Below are 7,325 nucleotides of genomic sequence, written 5' to 3'. Positions count from 1 at the left end.
CCGGAAAGGGGAGGGGACACGGCGCATGCGCCCCGAGGCGGGGGGCCCCGCCCGCCCCGCGCCTGCGCACTTAGAGGTTTCGGGAGGGAAAGAGGCTGGGGGCAGTTGTCCTCGTGCCGCGTTGCCGGTGGGGTGGCGCATGCGCCTTGGGGTTGCGTGGTAGGGGTGGGTAGTAGCGCGAGCCCCTACCTAGGTAGGCCGCTTTCCTCCTCTCGCGCCTGACGTGGCGAAGAGAGGGAAGATATCGGATCCAGCTGTGTGGAGCAAGGGGGCTTGGTCTGGTCCCACATGGGAGGGGGCATGAACCTGCCCATCCAACTCCACGGTGCAAGGAGCCCGGCGGGGGAGGAGATGTGGCCCAGCCACACCCAGGGAAAGTGGCAAACCTGGGGAGGGGTCCAGACCTGCACATGGCTGGGGGAGGGATCATAGCTTGACCCCTAACCCAGCTGTGCAGGGGGCATAGCCACGGCCTGGCTCCCACCCGCTCAGGATTTTGGCAGCGGGAGGGATGGCACTATTGACCCCCTCCACCACATTTCCTGACCCCTTCTGCAGCCCCCCAGCTTGCAGGCAGGAGGTGGAGCGCTCCTCATTGCATCTGGAGGTCCATCCAGGAAGCCACCTCCCGCACTCGCACTGAGAGCATAAGCCCAAGTGGCACAAGTCCTCTCTAGGTTGCTAGTGATCACTGTACTGCCCCAGTGGCTCAAATTGCAGATCCTGGTCATCATGATTGCCCTGTAATTATTTATTTTGAAGTGAGCCTTGGATAAAGAGTAGATCTGAGCTCCAAAGTATTGTTTGATGACCATCCAGAAGAACAGTCCTCTGACTTACAATGCAATTGGTTCTTGAAAGCCGTGTCTTCAGTTGAAACATCGGGACTCGGAACCAGTTTTCTCATGGGGACAGTATTACCCCAGACTGAGGCAGAGTGGGGGCAGTGGGAGGGCTGCAGCCACCTGAAACTTCACTGTAGCTCCCACCGCCCTCCTGGTGCAGCCCTGGCCGCACCTGCTCCACCCTGCGCAGATCGAGGGACGACCCCCCCGCCCCTTCTCCCATGGTCTCCTGGGCCAATGGGGGGAACCGCTAGTCAAGCCACCAGATGAGCAGGGCACAGTGGCGGGAGCCACCACCCCCTCCTTCCTGTGCCCATCTGGCCCTGGCTGGGCAGTGCCTGCCCCAGCCCCTTCCCCACTGTGGGGGACATTGATTCCCCCCACCATGCCCCTTTCCCCTCCCCATCCCCTTCTACCACTTGCCAGCTGCATGCAGTATTGACCATCGTAAAGATGAAACCAATGTCGAAATGCGGTGTCAGTTTATAAACATAATAAACGACATTCATCGCAGCTTGAAAAGTCATAAGTTGGGGGTTGTCTGTAGTTCATATTGGGTATCAGAATATCGGAATCCCTGAAACTTCTCTCCGTCATTTTGATTTTCTGGAAGGACCTAGCAAATTAAAACTAATATTTCATTGGAAAAATGTGGTATGAATTGATCGAGTAGATCAGACACTAGATAATCAAGAGTGTAATTCTGCACTTGGATTTCTTCCATAGAAGGCACAAAGACTGCATTCAGTATCTGGTATTCTGCTTCTAGAAGTGGTTATCTGATGTTTGAGAGGAAGGTTAAATAATAAAAATAAATGCTTACTTTACAGTGTTGCACACAGTGGTGGGGGTTGTTTGCACCCACCGAAAGGAGTGGTTAGATTGTGTCCTGAAATAGGAGATGACAATATTAATTCATAGCAATTAGCATGTGAACGGGAATCAGGCTTCCATATATCTTATGTGTAATTAAGGAGATCACTCTGTTCCAGTTGCCAGAATGAGTCAACAGAATAGTCCTTCACCTTTCTTTGTACCTAGTCCTAATGCTTGAGTCAGTGACAAGTGTTTCATGTTGCTGGCATGCTTTAAAAAAAGGGTAAATCAAAGTTGATTACACTTCTATTAACATGAATAACTACCAAGTTGTTATTGGTCATGATTATTCAGCCCCTTTTAAAAACCTTCTATCGTGCTAGCTAGTTCTCCAGTGTCCAGAAATGAATTCCATAAGATCATTGACCTTAGGTGTATTAATGCTTGTAGTAGATGTGTCATACTAGTCAAACTGCGAGCTTTTTGCTACTTCCTTTTTTATTTTATTTTTTCAAAATAGGGGAGAGAGAAATCTACAGCTATGAAGAATGGAAGAAGCTTCTATATGCAGTTTATTGCAGACTTCCATTGTAAGATTTCTTGCACTGCCTAAAATATCAGGTACTGGCTGTTTAATGGAGATTGATTACTGAACTAGTTGGATCCCACTGTTCTGACCAAGTTAGGCAATCCCTGTGCTCGATAACCATTCCATATAGAAAGTTATTTATGAGACGTGTCCCCCTCATACTGATAAAGAAATTTAAGATTTCCCTTCACTTGATCCTTCTGTACGGATATTCAGTCCTGGTTATGCTCCAGGATTCTTATACTTGTCACCGATGAATCCTGGTTATTCACCAGTATAAGAATCTCCATGTCCATTCAAGATTTAAGTGAGGCCAGGCAAGGGATGAACCCCATAATTAATGCCATTAAATCTTACCTGGAGCACACTGCTGCTACATATGCAGCCTCGTGTGTCTTTGACTGCCTGATGACGTAGTATCCCTAAGGCAGCCTCAGGTGGCTTTCTTGAGAGCCGTCATAGTGCAGATAATATTAGTCCCTGTGACACTAGTTGCAGTCATACAAAGCGTAACATAGGTGATGAATTGTAACAAGTATGAAGCTTTCAGTTTTCAAGGATGAGATGCTACCCAGTAAGAAGTCTTGTTTTGCCTAAGCAAGAGAAAGCTAGCTCTGTCAGCTATCATATTGCCAGCCTGAGAGAGAAAGCCAATGTCTGTATATATTCTGGACCCCTCCAAGGCATTTCACTCTGCTGCTCATTAAGTATTAACAACTTATAGGATATCTTGCAATAGCAAATGAGGATGTCTTGTGCTGAATCTGTTCAGTCTTACTAAACTGAATCCAGAGAGATGTGAAGGGCATTTGTCACCAGTATCATCCAATTTAATACACTATCTCTTTTACTCAAAACAAAGTGATACTTCTTGGAGAGGTTATGAGATTACACAGATTCATATTCCACTAATATGATTACACCAACTGTATGTCTCCACTGAGGTACCTCACATTATTACTAAGATGTCTCGGTGTCTTTAAGAGATTAGCTGATGGGGGGGGTGACTCCACTTTAACGAAGGATTAGTTTTCATAAGTCTGATTCACTGTTGTCCTGTATAAAAATCAAACCAGTACATAGTAAGTGCAAAGTGCAAAATTCTGCATTCTGATTTGATGTCATTTCATATCTACTTCAGACTGATGCAAATGACTTCACAAGGTGAAGGCAGTAGAGTTAGGCCCAATGAAATTACGTTTGTGTTAGGCTTGGACAACTAGTTTTTAAAGCATTGGCTTTGCTCAGAGTCAATAGCCACCAGGGCACAACAGACTTTGTAAACTCTCTGTTTCACCCATAATTAGACCCTCAGTAGTAGGCAACTGTCAATCCTTCTGGATCATGGTGCATGTGAGAGAGGTCACCAGCACCTTCAACTTGTATGCCTTGGCAGGAGCATGGAGGAGTGGAGGCTACCCAGGCCTTCTACCCCCACCCTCCCCGTTAGACCACTGAGACAGAATTCAGAGGCCAGACCAAGTCCAGATGTTCAGTGCCTCAAGAGCTGTAGTTAAGTGCATGTCCTGCATCAGTATCTCTGGAAAACATGCAAGACTGAGGAGAGCATAACAAAAGCTAAGCATTAGATGCTTGTTGCCTAAGTACTGGGGGTCACGATCTGGTTACATTATGATCAAATTGGAGAAAACTTGGAGCGATTTTCCCTTTCATCTGTAGCACAAGGTATGATTTCCCTGCTGAGATAATTTGGGCGTAGTTCCACTAATCCATTCCCTTCCTTTGCAAGGCCTAAGGGATTGGTGTCACCTAGGCTTCTATAGTTTGCCAATGATACATACTTTTGATTTAAACACAGTAGCCTACTTGAATTAAAGTCTTTGGACTTAATATAGGGGTATCTGTATGAAACTTAATCGTCTGTAAAATGTGGGCCATGGTATATTGATCTCTTCTGGCCTTAAACTCTAACTACTGATAAACCTAATATAACAATGCAAATACCAAATTTTTGGCTGATGCAAGTCGATTGAAGTCCACAGCATTGCACTAGAGATGAAACTAGCTTGGGTCCACAGCTGTGGAATAGAAACAATGAATCTGCTGCCATCAGAATCTTGCAGTCAACAATAAGCGGAAATAAGGGCCTGCAAAGGAAAGATAAAAGGCTATCAGGCTGCAGAAAAGACTGCACGCAGCAAACAGAGCATTAAAACGGGTGTTTTGCCTTGCTCCGAAATGTCCTATAAAGATGTAGCAGGTCCAGGCCCCGGGGCAGCCGTGACACCCCATGGTGGCCCAGGGGCTCCTACTCTAGTCTAGTCTCAATCCTTTCCCTTGATCATTAGGTGGGCTTTCTTGGCCTGTCTGTGCCCCTTACGGCACCTGTTGCCTTAAGACTGTTCGTGGATTCTGACCTCCCTACAGCCATGCTGAGTCTGGGTCTGAGCCATCTTGGGTCTGAGTTTCAGAATTGCTAAGAACCCGCTTTTTCTTCCAAATCACATCAGGAAATCTCTTGAATAAATCATACACTTTTCTTATTCATTGTCACATTCTTTCTCCCTAGGTGTGTTAATATTTCATCTTAGAAAACATGTCCTAGTATGTGCAGTATGTTCCCTTGGTTGTTTGCAGAATGCTTAGGTAGATCTAAATACAATAATCCTTAGCATGTATGTAGCACTTTCAGTCTGGAAAATACTTTACAAAAAATATCTGCAAAAACCTGACTGCACTGCTGTGATGTGGGTCAATAAGTGTTATTATTCCATTAAAGACATTGAGGTGCAAAGATTAATGCAGTGGTGCTCCTTTTTTGGCTGGCAGGCTGGGTGGGTGGTGGTGCCCAGGCTGTCCACAGACCTGATCCGGGTAAGTGTCCCAGTCTGGCATGGGAAGGTCACAGCAGGGCCCCATCTGGTTGAACAGAGGGGACAGGGCCATCCCAGTCTCAGTCTGTCCCCACAAAGGGAGGGAGGGAGGGAGCGAGCATAGCCCAGCCCCAAGCCAGCACCATGTGGGAAGGGCGGCTTAACTCAGCCCTGTGGGTGGGAAGGGAGGAGGGGGGAGGCTTGAGCCAGCTCCAGCCCAGCCCTATGGGCAATAGAGGGCATGGCATGGTTTCATCCAGCTGTGGGGATGTGGGGAGGAGGCGTGACCTGGCCCCAACCTGCTGCGTGGGGCTTGGAGTTTGGGAATTTGGCAGCAGGGGAGAGTGGCCATATTTACTGCCACCATGCCCCTGCCACCAAATTTCCTGATCTGTGAGGCACCCTGGGGGCTGGGTACCTATGGCTCTGTGGGCTGCAGATTGAGCACCCCTGGGTTAACTGACTTGCCATAAGCCACAAAAGGAGTCATGGTCACGGATTAGAGGCCCCAGTTCAGGAAAATATGCATATATTCAAATCAGTTCCTATAGAAAAAGCATTTATGCACGTCATTGTCTTGAGAATCAGTGCCAGAACACTAGCTTTGGTGGCCTTTAGTCTCACACTTAAATTGACACCCTTTGTACCATGAATGCTGTCTCAGGAACAGCTTTCCTGTTGTCTGATCATTCATTTCCACAAGCTGTTTTTTTAAGCTCGTGGGACATAGAACAGATCATGAATATAAACGGACCGTTGTCATGGAAATAATATGATGATACAGGTTTTGTTGCGAGCAACGTACACTTGGCACTTCCCACATGCCTTGTACAGACAAATCCTACATAATCTTTCCTGTGTTCTGTATGGAATACGTCTCTGCGCTTCCTGCCCACACACAAGGGAATGACAGCTGTCTCTGAGTTTGAAACAGCCAACTGGAGAAATAACGTGGGATTTGTAGGGGTAAGTCCTTAAATGGAGGCAACATCTTAGCTAAGGAGTTGTTCTAGTCGTGTCCTTTAAAATCAATCTCAAGCTAAATCTGTGCAGTTGTTAGAAGTATCTTCTCTCCACCTTGTGTGGCAGCATGTGGTCCATGCAGACAAGGTGACCCCAAGGAGAACAGTTAATGGGGAATAACATCATGACGATCTCACTCCAGTACATGCCAGGAAGCCTGGGGGGCAGGGGTCATGTGCTGCACTTGCAGGTTTAAAGCTTGTTAAGCACCAATCTCTCGGGCATTCAGCTTGTGTTTCTATTCTTCATAGGCCCAGGCCATTAGAGCATCTCTCTGCAGCAGTTGCACCTTCACAAACTTGCCTCTGGGGCTACAGAGAAGAGCAAGGCACAGATTGCCCCAGTAAATACATTTTTTCCATTTGGTTTGTTATCTGTAACCTATTTTCTCCATCTCTTTGTCTTGTACCTAACAAAGAATGATAATTTCCCAGTTCAGAAATGCTGGTTTTGGCTGTTATATGCTGATTTGGCTGTATGTTTTCTCTTGGATTCCTTTCAAATTATATCAGGGATTTGGGGGGGGGGTTCCTTCCCCAGGATCTCCCTAAAATAGAAAATAGGTTACAGATAACAGATTCTCAAGTGATTCTGCTTACAAAGTCATTGTCTCTATGGCTCCCATCTGGGCAAAGAAATCTGTAATAGATTCTACCTCTACACTGGCCACTGCTTATAACTAGAGACCGACTTAATTTGTGGTTGCATGGAAACTGCAAAATCCACAAAATTAATGACAATAAATAAACAAACTGTTGGCTCCCCAGTGGGAGCCAGTGGTCCTCACTGCCAGGAGGGGAAGACACGAGCAGGTGGGGCAACATGAAGGGCAGCAGACAAGATGGTAGCTGCCCCCTTATTTGTCCTCCCTCTGTTGGCGCCTCTCTGTCAAGCAGTGCCGAGGGGCAAGGCAGCACGAAGGGCAGCCAGAAATCAAGATTATGATGAACTTCTCACCTCCCACCCCATTCAGAGCCTCTCTGCCAATCAGCGCCAAGGGGCGGGGCCATCGGGAGATGCCTATGAAATCGGCTGTGTGCACTATGAGCAGGTGACAAAAAAAACCTTTGTATAGCCACAGTTTAATTATGTCCCTAGTTACTTCTTCCAGCTCAGAAAGCACCATAACCAATACACTCCTTCCAGAGGTGGTGCAATCACTTACCCTGGAGATCTTCAAGAGGAGTCCTGACCCCAGCAGTCTTTCCTGCCTAGTGC

The sequence above is a fragment of the Crocodylus siamensis genome, chromosome 10, assembly GCF_052110815.1.
Source record: "Crocodylus siamensis isolate JL-2025a chromosome 10, ASM5211081v1, whole genome shotgun sequence".
Taxonomy (NCBI): Eukaryota; Metazoa; Chordata; order Crocodylia; family Crocodylidae; genus Crocodylus; species Crocodylus siamensis.
The sequence above is the reverse complement of the archived record's forward strand: the minus strand, read 5'-3'. Positions refer to the sequence as shown.